This window comes from Pseudophryne corroboree, chromosome 8 (genome assembly GCF_028390025.1).
Source record: "Pseudophryne corroboree isolate aPseCor3 chromosome 8, aPseCor3.hap2, whole genome shotgun sequence".
Classification (NCBI taxonomy): Eukaryota; Metazoa; Chordata; class Amphibia; order Anura; family Myobatrachidae; genus Pseudophryne; species Pseudophryne corroboree.
In genome coordinates this window covers 187,150,321-187,164,227 of record NC_086451.1, presented here as the reverse complement: position 1 = coordinate 187,164,227, position 13,907 = coordinate 187,150,321, and the positions used below count along the sequence as shown (strand labels likewise).

The 13,907-nt window shown below is 45.3% G+C and overlaps 1 pseudogene; it reads left to right on the top strand.

The window, feature by feature from the left end:
* Positions 1-493: 493 nt before the first annotated feature.
* LOC134950124 (5S ribosomal RNA) lies at positions 494-611 on the top strand (annotated as a pseudogene).
* Positions 612-13,907: the final 13,296 nt, after the last annotated feature.

Sequence of the window (13,907 nt, the reverse complement as noted above, 5' to 3'; positions counted from 1 at the left end):
ACCAACACTGTTCTCGTGATGCATTCTTTTTTTAAACTTAAAAATGTATGTTCCAGTAGTTAGAAGTAGAAGAGCTCTAACAGAAACCACAAAGCTATTTGACTGCCACACCACACTAATCTTGGAAGCTAAGCAGTCTTGGTCCTGGTTAGTACTTGGATGTTGGAAAATCAAGTGCTGTAGATATAGTTTTACTACCAACACCATTCTCTTGATGCAATCTATTTTGAAATGTATTCATTTTTGTACTAGTAGTTAGAACTAGAAGAGATTTTACAGAAATTGTAAAGCTCATCTACAGCTACACCGCACTGGATATGCCCAATCTCATCTGATCTTCTAGTACATGGATTGGAGACCACTTGGGAATAAAAGGTGTTGTATTTTTTCTATACTACCAACACCGTTCTCTTAATGCATTCCATTTTTAAACCTATTAATTTATATACTAGTAGTTAGAAGTAGAAGAGCTCTAACAGAAACCACAAAACTCATCTACAGCCACACCACCCTGGATATGCACAATCTCATCTGAACTTGTAAGCTAAGCAGTGTTGTCCCTGTTTTGTACTTAGATGGGAGACCACCAGGAATATATGGTGCTGTAGGTGTTTTTAAACTAAAAACATTGTTCTCTTGATGCATTCCATTTTAAAAAGTATTCATTTATGTACCAGTAGTTAGAAATAGATCACCAGGAATATCCAGGTGCTGTAGTTGTTTTTAAACTATCAACACTGTTCTCTTGATGCGTTCCATTTTGAAACATATTAATTTATGTATCAGTAGTTAGAAGTAGAAGAGCTCTAACAGAAAGCACAAAGCTAACTGACTGCCACACTGCACTAGATATGCCCAATCTTATCTAATCTTGGAAGTTAAGCAGTGTTGGTCCTGGTTAGTACTTGGATGGGAGACCACTTGAAACACCAGGTGCTGCAGGTATTTTTATAATACCAACTCCATTCTAGTGATGCATTTCATTTTGAATCTAATTCATTTACAGTATGTACCAGTATATAGAAGTAGAAGAGCTCTTACAGAAACCACCAAACTCAACTCCAGCCACACTGCATTGGATATGCCCAATCTCATCTAATCGTGGAAGCTGCGCAGTGTTGGGCCTTGTTAGTACTTGGATGGGAAACCATTGGAAAAACCATATATTGTAAGTTTTTTATACTACCAACACCGTTCTTTAGATGAATTCCATTTTTAAACTTATTCATTTATATATCAGTAGTTAGAAGTAAAAGAGCTCTAACAGAAAATGAAAAAAATGGCTACATCCACACCACACTGGATATTCCCTATTTTATCTGATCTTGGAAGTTAAGCAGTGTTGCATCTGGTTAGTACTTTGATGGGAGACCACTTCAGCATGCCAGCTGCTTTATCTATTTTTGTACTACCAACAACGTTCTCTTGATCCATTCCATTTTGAATCTTATTCTTTTACAGTATGTACCAGTAGATAGAAGTAGAAGAACTCTAACAGAAACCACAAAGCTCATCTTCAGCCACACCACACTGGATATGCCTAATCTCATCTGATCTTGGAAGCTAAGCATTGTTGTATCAGGTTAGTACTTTGATACCTGGGACTACCAGGTGTTGTAATTATTTTTATACTACCAACACAGTTCTCTTAATGCATTCAATTTTTAAATGTATTAATTTATGTTCTAGTAGTTAGAAGTAGAAGAGCTCTAACAGAAACTACAAAGCTCTTCTACACCCACACCACACTGGATATGTTCAATCGCATCTACTCTTGGAAGCTAAGCAATGTTGTTCCTGGTTAGTACTTGGAAGGGAGACCACATGGGAATACCGGGTGCTGTAGATTTTTTTATACTTCTAACACCGTTCTTTTGATGCATTCCATTTTTAAACTTATTAATTTACGTACCAGTAGTTAGAAATAGAAGAGCTCTAAAAAAAACACAAAGCTCATCTCCAGCCGCACCACCCTGGATATGCACAATCTCATCTGATCTTAGAAGCTAAGCAGTGTTGTTCCTGGTTAGTACTTAGATGGGAGACCACCAGGAATATCCAGTTGCTGTAGGTATTTTTAAACTACCAACACTGTTCTCATGATGCATTCTTTTTTGAAACTTAAACATTTATGTTCCAGTAGTTAGAAGTAGAAGAGCTCTAACAGAAACCACAAAGCTCATTGACTGCCACACCACACTGGATATGCCCAATCTTATCTAATCTTGGAAGCTAAGCAGTCTTGGTCCTGGTTAGTACTTGGATGTAGGAAAACCAGGTGCTGTAGGTATAGTTTATACTACCAACACCATTCTCTTGATGCAATCTATTTTGAAATTAATTCATTTATGTACTAGTAGTTAGAACTAGAAAAGCTTTCACAGAAACCGTAAAGCTCATCTACAGCCAAAACGCACTGAATATGCCCAATCTCATCTGATCTTGGACGATAAGTAGTGCAACACCTGGTTAGTACATGGATTGGAGACCACTTGGGAATAACAGGTGTTGTATGTTTTTTTATACTACCAACACCGTTCTCAATGCATTTAATTTTTAAACCTATTAATTTATATACTAGTAGTTAGAAGTAGAAGAGCTCTAACAGAAACTACAAAACTCATCTACAGCCACACAACCCTGGATATGCTCAATCTCATCTCAACTTGTAAGGTACAGCCCAAGGAGGGGCGTCCATGTCTACAGCCCAAGAAGGGGCGTCCGTGTCTACAGCCCAAGGAGGGGCGTCCATGTCTACAGCCCAAGGAGGGGCGTCCATGTCTACAGCCCAAGGAGGGGCGTCCGTGTCTACAGCCCAAGGAGGAGCGTCAGTGTCTTCAGCCCAATGGAGGGGTTCAGAGCATCCAGCCCCAGTGAGGGGTTCAGAGGGTCCAGCCCCAAAGAGTCTTCACAGTGCTGCCCAGCCAGAGAGTCTTCAGGGTGCTGCCCAGCCAGAGAGTCTTCAGGGTGCTGCCCAGCCAGAGAGTCTTCAGGGTGCTGCCCAGCCAGAGTCTTCAGGGTGCTGCCCAGCCAGAGTCTTCAGGGTGCTGCCCAGCCAGAGAGTCTTCAGGGTGCTGCCCAGCCAGAGAGTCTTCAGGGTGCTGCCTAGCCAGAGAGTCTACAGGGTGCTGCCCAGCCAGAGAGTCTACAGAGAGCTGCCCAGCCTCGTGAAGTGGGGGATCTTGCCTCAGTCCAGCCTCATGAAGTGGGGGCTCTTGCCTCAGCCCAGCCCCGTGAAGTGGGGGCTCTTGCCTCAGCCCAGCCCTGTGAAGTGGGGGCTCTTGCTTCAGCCCAGCCCCGTGAAGTGGGGGCTCGTGCCTCAGCCCAGCCCCGTGAAGTGGGGGCACTTGCCTCAGCCCAGCCCCGTGAAGTGGGGGCTCTTGCCTCAGCTCAGCCCCGTGAAGAGGGGGCTCCTGCCTCAGTTCAGCCCCGTGAAGTAAGGGCTCCTGCCGGTCAAGCAATATTCCAGGCTCCACCTGGTCAGTCCGTTCTGGTTCCAGCCGGTCCAACAATACTCCGGGTTCTGCCTGGTCAGTCCGTCCCGGTTCCATCCGGTCCAGCGATACTCCAGGACCAGCCTGGTCAGTCTCCTTTGGATCCAGCCAATTCAAGTATCCTCGGATCCAATCCAGTCCTACTCGTCCAGCCAAAGATTTCTCCAGTTTCAGTCTGTTCAATCTCATTTGGACTCAAACCAATTCCAAGCATTGGTCCAAGTAAAGGACTTTCACCATCTAATTCTAAAATTAGACTTCAGTCTGTCTCTGATTCTGTTTCCTCGTCTTCCAGCATTGAGTCCACAGCGTCTGCAGGGAAATCTAATACCTCTTCTCATCAATGTCGGAATAATTCTGCTGTAGCCGCCAAAGTCAAGAAAAATCCCAAGGCTACTCATTTAAAGTCTGAACGTGCTCCAGAGATGGATACTGATCTAAGTACAGTTTTCTCAGCTTTGTCCCTAAGCTTGTCTGAGCAACTTAATGTTCCATCTGCTGATTTTGATACAGGACTTCAGGCTAATTTCGCTGAGGACACCGAAGTTAATTCCTCAATCCAGTCACCAGAGTTGTTTACCTCAGTCGCAGACGCAAGTGGTGCTGCTTCGGGGAGAATTACTAGCATCTCCATCCAGAAGATTTCAAGTGATTTCTCAGTCTTATTTGAGGACTTCAGCCAGACTATTTCAGAAGGGATAGTTTCTCATCAGCCTGACGTTCTACAAACTAACTCCAATCTAGCTTCTGAGAGTGCATCATCAGTTTCAGTCTCTAAGCTTTCGTCTGATGGTTTACCACCTATTTACTTTGATGGAGATTTATTGCAATATGCCGCTCTGGTTGAACAATTTGTCTCTCTGATGGAGTCTGATCCTTCAGGTGCAGTAACTCCTTCCAACGTTACTCGATATCTGTTCCTGGCATTCAGAGGAAGAGCTTTGGAGTGGGCCAACACGCTTTTTGAGAGTAATGATCCTGTGTTCCATGACTTACAGACTTTTAGTAATGCTGTGGTTAAAGAATTTAGTCCTAAACCTTTCGAATTTGACTTGATAAAAGAATCATGCTCTAAAGGGAATGCAGAAGGAAGTTTGTGCTGTCCTCCCAGGGATAATGTAAGAATCTCCTTCGGTAAGAATCCGACCATTAAAATTGCTTATGTAGGAGTCTCTTCTAGCCCAGAGAATTTAAAACTCCAGTGCACTTCCTTTTCATCTGCAAACTGTGTATCTAAGGGAGATTCATATCTTCCATTAGACTTGGACTCAGACTCTGAATTTGATCCAGTTCATGATGCTACTCTTTTCATGGGAGGTCCCATGTTTTCTAAGGAAGGGTTTTCTTTACAGGAGATTCCGCTCTCCTTGGTCAAAACAAAATGTTCCCGTAAGAAGAAGAGACATCAACGAAGGTCCTAAGTTCTTCTGTATGAATTTCTCAAGTTCCTCTAAGATACAAGATGGGTGTCTGGAGTCCACCCTTGAATAGGGGGGTACTGTCACAATCCTGATGTCACGATCCGGGTATCTGGATGCCATTACCTGCCGTTTAGGTGTCTTCTGAGACTGGCCCAGCGTTCCAAGTCCGGATCTCATCTGTGTCAACACTCTGCACATCCTTCCTGTCATTCTGAGACACTACCACAGCGGCGCCATGTTTGAATCCAACATGGCGTCTCCTGTCCTCCGCGGTCTCCGCCGCCGTTACTGTGTTATTGCTGCAGGTTCTCAGAATCGTGTATCATGCCTGCCGCGGCCTCTGCTGCCCTCCAAGTGTCTCAGCATGTGGCAGTCATCTGGCGTCTCCTGTCCTCCGCGGCCGGCGCCGCCATTATCACTATGTTTGCACATTTCATTTCAAACCAGTTTTCCCTCCAGGTTCCAGCATGGGCGCAGCCATGTTGGATTTGATCACATGCTCCAATTCCTCCAATCCACCGTCTCTGGAATCTGCATAATTGCCCAGCCAATGCCTGCATAGCAGCAGGTATAAGTATCCTGTGTCTGGGTCAGATAGATGTCAGTGCTTTGAATGTCATACCTTGTTCCAGTCTCTCTCTCCTGTGGCTTGTTTCTCCAGGTTCCAGTTCCTGTCTCCAGCATCCACAAAGAGACCCGCACCTGCTTTCCATCTTGCAGTGCAGCCTGACTCTACAGCCTTCCGTGGCTGTCCAGTTTCCAGCTATCTACTATCTGCTTCCAAGCAGCCAGCTTTCAACTGATTCCAGCTTCTACCAAACACCGGTGCTGATCCAGCGGATCCTATCTTACCAGCAGTATCCACTACCACCGGTAATCATCTATCAGCTATTCTGTTTCTACGCTCCCTAGCATCTCACATCATCCACTTTGTGTTTTATCACCTGGCTGATTCCATTCAGTATTCACTCTGTGTTTCATCACCTGGCTGATTCCACTCAGCATCCACTCCGTGTCTTACCACCTGGCTGGTTCCATCCAGCTGATACAGCAGCATACTCAAGTTACAGATTCACCTGCTACAACTACTGACATGTTCCTCGGCTATTTCTACTACTACAACCAGGCCTGGTAAGGTGATTCCATCAAAGGACTTTTACATCTGTTCTCAACCTACCAGTGCTCTGAGAAACCTTCTATGGTTATGTGTTCCAGGAACTGTGTTATTTGCCACTGTCTTTGCTAAACCTTGAATACTGCTTGTTATTACACGGAGTCTGTTAATAAACTTTTATTTTGAATTTTAACTGGTTGTCATGGTCACACCTTCGGGTAATCATTCTGCACTTACATGTCCAGGGGTCTGATTAAACCTCCCAGGTTTAATTTTATCTCAGCCCCTACAACTGAGGCTTCCTCCCGTCAGCTTAAACCCTCAGTTGTGACAGTAAGCACTGACCATATGAATCCAGCCGGAGACCAGGATCAAGCGGCTAGACCTATGCAAGAACTGGCAGCCAGACTCGAACATCAGGAGGCTGCACAAGGTCACATCATCCGCTGTCTCCAGGATCTCTCTACTCGGCTGGATGGGATTCAGATGACCCTCCGTGGACCTGGCACGTCTGGTGCGTCCACCACAGTGACTCCAGCTGTAACCCCACCCACCTTACCCATTTCCATACCACGTCTTCATCTTCCAATGCCAGCAAAATTTGACGGATCTCCAAGGTTCTGCAGGGGATTTCTCAACCAATGCGAAATCCATTTTGAGCTTCAACCTGGCAACTTCCCCAGTGACCGTACCAAAGTTGCTTATATTATTTCTCTCCTCAGTGGCTCAGCCCTTGATTGGGCATCACCGTTATGGGAGAAGTCTGATCCCCTGCTGTCCTCCTATAATGACTTTGTAGCTTCATTCAGGTGCATCTTCGACGAGCCGAGCCGGGTTTCCTCTGCTTCATCTGAGATTCTCCGTCTACGCCAGGGAACACGTACTGTGGGACAGTATCTTATACAGTTCAAAATCCTGGCATCTGAACTGGCCTGGAACGACGAGGCCCTGTATGCTGCATTCTGGCATGGCTTGTCAGAACGCATTAAAGATGAGTTAGCTACCAGAGACTTGCCTTCTAAGTTGGATGAGCTAATTTCACTATGCACGAAGGTTGATCTACGGTTCAGAGAGAGAGCAACCGAGCCAGGAAGATCATCCGTTCCTAAATCTTCTGCTCCTCCTCCTCGTCAACCATCTCCATCCAAGGATGAGCCTATGCAAATTGGTCGTTCCCGTCTATCTCCCACTGAGCGCCGAAGACGCCTCTCCGAGTCTCTATGTCTCTACTGTGCAGCTCCGTCGCACACTATCAACGCCTGTCCCAAATGTTCGGGAAACTCCAGATCCTAGCTCGCCAAGGAGAGGGCCGGCTAGGAGTAATGATCTCCTCTCCATCTCCTCATGATTGTAACCTCCCAGTGTCGCTCCAAATTGCTCAATGTTACAAGAACGTCATTGCCCTCCTTGATTCAGGAGCAGCTGGGAATTTCATAACCGAAGCTTATGTTAAACGGTGGTCCCTACCCACTGGGAGACTGTCCTCATCCATCTCTTTGACTGCCGTGGATGGCAGCAAGATTTTTGACGCAGTCATTTCCTTAAGGACTCTTCCAGTTCGTCTGACAGTGGGAGTTCTTCATTCTGAGTATATTTCTTTTCTAGTGATTCCAAGAGCCACACATCCAGTGGTTTTAGGCCTTCCATGGCTCCGTCTCCACAACCCATTGATTGACTGGTCAACTACGCAAATACTGGCATGGGGTCCCTCCTGTGCTGAGACTTGTTTAGCCAAAGTTCTTCCTGTTTGTTCTTCCTTCCACAGGTCATCTGATGTTCCACCTCCTCCATATCAAGACTTCACGGACGTGTTCAGTAAAGCCTCTGCTGATATCCTTCCTCCTCATAGAGAATGGGACTGCCCAATCGACCTCATTCCAGGGAAGGTTCCACCGCGAGGCCGAACTTATCCGTTGTCTCTGCCTGAGACACACTCCATGGAAGAGTACATCAAAGAGAACCTGGCGAAGGGTTTCATCCGACCATCTTCTTCTCCAGCCAGCGCAGGCTTCTTCTTCGTTAAGAAGAAAGACGGTGGTCTGCGTCCGTGCATCGACTACAGAGGTCTGAACGACATTACCGTCAAGAACCGATACCCTTTACCCCTGATTACAGAGCTCTTTGATAGAGTTAGTGGTGCAACCATTTTCACAAAGCTGGACTTGAGGCGTGCCTACAATCTCATCCGAATCCGTGAGGGTGACCAGTGGAAGACCGCCATTAACACCCGTGATGGACATTATGAGTACCTCGTCATGCCCTTCGGATTGAGCAACGCTCCAGCAGTCTTCCAGCACTTCGTGAATGAGATCTTCAGGGACATCTTATACCGCCATGTCGTGGTTTATCTAGATGACATCCTCATCTTTGCTAATAATCTAGAAGATCATCGTTTCTGGGTAAAGGAGGTTCTTTCCCGTCTCCGTGTCAATCACCTCTATTGTAAATTGGAGAAGTGTGTGTTTGAAGTTAAAACCATTCCGTTTCTAGGTTACATTGTGTCCGTTCCGGACTAGAGATGGATCCTGAGAAACTCCAAGCAATCCAGAATTGGCCTATACCCTTAACTCTCAAAGGGGTCCAGAGGTTCTTAGGGTTCGCCAATTATTATAGAAAGTTTATACGAGACTTTTCCACCATTGTGGCGCCTATCACTGCATTAACCAAGAAAGGTGCTAATCCGTCCAAGTGGTCCGAGGAAGCTACGCAGGCCTTTCACCATCTGAAGCAACGGTTCATCTCTGCACCAGTTCTGAAACAGCCCGACACCGACTCTCCTTTTATCTTAGAGGTAGATGCCTCCTCCGTTGGAGTAGGAGCGGTGTTATCCCAGAGGGCCAAAGATGGACATCTACATCCTTGCAATTTCTTCTCCCGGAAGTTCTCCCCAGCTGAGCGCAACTATGCCATTGGCGATCAGGAGTTGCTAGCCATCAAGCTCGCTCTGGAGGAGTGGAGATACCTGTTGGAGGGAGCTTCCCACTCAATCACCATACTTACCGACCACAAAAATCTTTTATATCTCAAAGGCGCACAATGTCTGAATCCTCGTCAGGCCAGATGGGCACTTTTCTTCTCTAGGTTTGACTTTAAACTCCAGTTCTGTCCAGGTTCTCAGAATCGTAAGGCCGATGCCCTTTCCCGCTCATGGGAGCAAGAAAATGAGTCCGAGTCTGCAGACAAGCATCCTATTATTAATCCGTTGGCATTCTCCACGGTAGGGATGGACTCTACGCCCCCACCATGGAAAAGTTTTGTTAAGCCAGTTCTAAGGAAGAAGCTCATGCATTGGGCCCATGCTTCCCGTTTTGCTGGACATACAGGCATTCAGAAAACCCTTGAATTTATCTCTAGGTCCTACTGGTGGCCGACTCTGAAGAAGGACGTTATGGAATTTATTGCCTCCTGCCCAAAGTGTGCCCAACACAAAGTCTCCCGCCAGTCGCCTGTGGGGCAACTGGTTCCATTATCTGTTCCCCGTCGACCATGGACCCATTTGTTGATGGACTTTGTTTCTGATCTACCTATCTGCAACAAGTTTAATACCATCTGGGTGGTAGTTGACCGGTTCACCAAGATGGCACATTTCATCCCTCTCACCGGTCTTCCGTCAGCTTCCAAGTTGGCTCAAGTGTTTATACAAGAGATCTTCCGACTTCACGGTATTCCTGAAGAGATCATCTCGGATCGTGGAGTACAATTTGTAGCCAAATTTTGGCGAAGTTTGTGTCAAGCCCTCCAAGTCAAGTTAAAGTTTTCCACAGCTTACCATCCTCAGACCAATGGTCAAACCGAGAGGGTGAATCAGGACTTGGAGGCCTTCCTCCGTATATATGTGTCTTCCTCTCAAGATGACTGGGTTCAACTCCTTCCTTGGGCCGAGTTCAGCCACAACAATCAATACCATTCCTCATCTTCTTCGACACCATTTTTCATCAATTATGGATTCCACCCTAAAGTCCCAGAATTTCAACCGCTTCCCGCAACTTCTGTTCCAGCAGTGGATGTCACCTTGCGTCAGTTTTCAAATAACTGGAAGAACGTCCGCGCAGTCCTGCTTAAAGCCTCATCCAGATATAAGAAGTTTGCCGATAGGAAGTGTAGGGCGGTTCCTGCTCTCAAGGTGGGTGATCGTGTGTGGTTGTCCACGAAGAAATTGAGGTTGAGAGTTCCCAGCATGAAATTTGCACCTCGCTACATCGGTCCCTTCAGGATTGAACAAGTATCAATCCTGTTGCCTACAGATTACAGTTACCACCCTTCTTGAAAATACCCAGGACATTTCATGTTTCCTTGTTGAAACCACTGATCCTGAATCGGTTTCATTCCACACTTCCTCCAGCTCCCAAAGTTCAGACTCAACGGGGAGTCGAGTACGAGGTGGCCAAGATTTTGGACTCGCGTTTCTGTTACGGTCAGTTACAGTATCTCATTGACTGGAAGGGCTATGGTCCTGAAGAACGCTCTTGGACCAATGCCTCAGACGTCCATGCTCCTGCCTTGGTCCGAAATTTCCACTCAAAGTTTCCTTTAAAGCCTAAGAAGTGTCCTGGGGCCACTCCTAAGGGGGGGGGGGGTGCTGTCACTATCCGGGTATCTGGACGCCATTACCTGCCGTTTAGGTGTCTTCTGAGACTGGCCCAGCGTTCCAAGTCCGGATCTCATCTGTGTCAACACTGCACATCCTTCCTGTCATTCTGAGACACTACCACAGCGGTGCCATGTTTGAATCCAACATGGCGTCTCCTGTCCTCCGCGGCCTCCACCGCCATTACTGTGTTATTGCTGCAGGTTCTCAGAATCATGTATCATGCCTGCCGCGGCCTCTGCTGCCCTCCAAGTGTCTCAGCATGTGGCAGTCATCTGGCGTCTCCTGTCCTCCGCGGCCGGCGCCGCCATTATCACTATGTTTGCACATTTCATTTCAAACCAGTTTTCCCTCCAGGTTCCAGCATGGGCGCAGCCATGTTGGATTTGATCACATGCTCCAATTCCTCCAATCCACCGTCTCTGGAATCTGCATAATTGCCCAGCCAATGCCTGCATAGCAGCAGGTATAAGTATCCTGTGTCTGGGTCAGATAGATGTCAGTGCTTTGAATGTCATACCTTGTTCCAGTCTCTCTCTCCTGTGGCTTGTTTCTCCAGGTTCCAGTTCCTGTCTCCAGCATCCACAAAGAGACCCGCACCTGCTTTCCATCTTGCAGTGCAGCCTGACTCTACAGCCTTCCGTGGCTGTCCAGTTTCCAGCTATCTACTATCTGCTTCCAAGCAGCCAGCTTTCAACTGATTCCAGCTTCTACCAAACACAGGTGCTGATCCAGCGGATCCTATCTTACCAGCAGTATCCACTACCACCGGTAATCATCTATCAGCTATTCTGTTTCTACGCTCCCTAGCATCTCACATCATCCACTCTGTGTTTTATCACCTGGCTGATTCCATTCAGCATTCACTCTGTGTTTCATCACCTGGCTGATTCCACTCAGCATCCACTCCGTGTCTTACCACCTGGCTGGTTCCATCCAGCTGATACAGCAGCATACTCAAGTTACAGATTCACCTGCTACAACTACTGGCATGTTCCTCGGCTATTTCTACTACTACAACCAGGCCTGGTAAGGTGATTCCATCAAAGGACTTTTACATCTGTTCTAAACCTATCAGTGCTCTGAGAAACCTTCTATGGTTATGTGTTCCAGGAACTGTGTTATTTGCCACTGTCTTTGCTAAACCTTGAATACTGCTTGTTATCACACGGAGTCTGTTAATAAACTTTTATTTTGAATTTTAACTAGTTGTCATGGTCACACCTTCGGGTAATCATTCTGCACTTACATGTCCAGGGGTCTGATTAAACCTCCCAGGTTTAATTTCATCTCAGCCCCTACAACTGAGGTTTCCTCCCGTCAGCTTAAACCCTCAGTTGTGACACCTGACTGTAGGTTTCATATTTGGTGACTTACCCCTGTCATCTGTCCCGGATCCTGTTTCTTTTTTCTCACTGAGTTAAACAGCTTGTCAGCACTATGAGTTTTCCTGAGTTCTCTGCCTGAAAGGTAATAGTTAATTAGCTCCACCTGTGGTGATCTCCTGTGTGAGGCTGAATTCAGTAATCTGAAGTTGAGGCCTAAAAGACAGCATCTTATGTTTTGCAGAAGTTCAGGCTTCAGTGTTCTCTCGGCCTGCTAGGCCTCATTTTACACCACAGCCTAGTCTAGAGTACTCACATGACAGTGACTGTTCACCTGACCCAGAGTTGTCCAATCCTCTGCCAGCCTGAGACTCTCTGCATCACCTAATCCTGCTCACCAATCACCAAGGACCAGGAAGTATAAGTTGGGAGACTGAGTTGGAAACTGGGCCAGTTCCTCGTGTCACACACAGCTCTGAATGAGCTTTGAAGCTGTGCTCCCTAAAGGTAACCTTTGTACTTTAGTTCCTGTGAAAACTCTGTTCCTTTGTTTCCCAATTTGGTTTACTTTTGTGTTGCCATTGATATTCACTATTTCCACGAGTCTCAACGTAAAGGCACAGCTGCAGTGGTTCATCTTAAAGGCACAGTACAGTATTCCATAGTCTTAACTGAAAACCACAGCTGCCGTGTTTCATCTTTACTGCTATTGTAGTTGTGATCTCCAGAGCTCCCGTATCCCTGTGGCTTCAGTGCCTCAAAGAATCTCCGTGCCTCCAAGAACCTCCGTGCCTCCGAGCACATGTCTTATAACTTTAATATTAAAGTGTTCTAATGACTTGCTTATGGCACCACATAGAATATATCATGTTTAGTACCTTGGACACTGTAGCTTATTTACTTAAATCTTTGATAAATTGCAGCTCTGGTATGTATAGACTGGTTAGTACAGTTGGTAAGGTGTTGGGTTTGCACGATCAAATTAAGACTGTCATTGGTTTGAATCCCATGTAAGCATGTTTCTATTTTACTAGTCTGCATTGTGGTTTGTGGCTCTGTAATATGAATGCATGTCTTTTAACAACAATAGTCAAGTCTTCCAATGGAGTCTTAGTGAAACCCAATAGATAGCTTTATTTTCGCTTTGTTTACTGAAATATTGAATGCATATGTCTTATATATTTAGTAGTAAAGTATTTTAATGACTTGCTTATGACACCCCATATTTCATGTTTAGTACCATCGATACGGTAGCTTATATACTTAATCTCTGATAAATTGTGAGGCTTGTATTCAGACTGTTTGGCGCAGTTGGTAAGGTGTTGTGTTTGCACTATCAAATTAAGACTTCCATTGGTTTGAATCCCATGTAAGCATGTTTTTATTTTACTAGTGTGGTTTGTGGCTCTATACAATGTAATGCATATGTATTTTAACAACAATAGTCAAGTCATCCAATGCATTTGTTAGTGAAACCCAATATAGAGCTTTATTTTATCTTTGTTTATTCAAATATTGAATGCATATGTCTTATATATTTAGTAGTAAAGTATTTTAATGACTTGCTTATGACACCCCATATATCATGTTAAGTACCATGGATACGGTACCTTATTTACTTAATATCTGATAAATTGTGAGACTGGTATGCAGACTGGTTAGCACAGTAGTTAAGGTGTTGGGTTTGCACTATCAAATTAAGACTGTCATTGGTTTGAATCCCATGTGAGCATGTATGTATTTATTTTACAAGTCTGCATTGTGGTTTGTGGCTCTGTAATATGAATGCATATGTCTTTTAACAACAATAGTCAAGTCTTTCAATGGAGTCTTAGTGAAACCCAATATATAGCTTTATTTTATCTTTGTTTATTCAAATATTGAATGCATATGTCTTATATCTTTAATAGTAAAGTGTTCTAATGACTTGCTTATGACACCCCATAGAATATATCATGTTTAGTA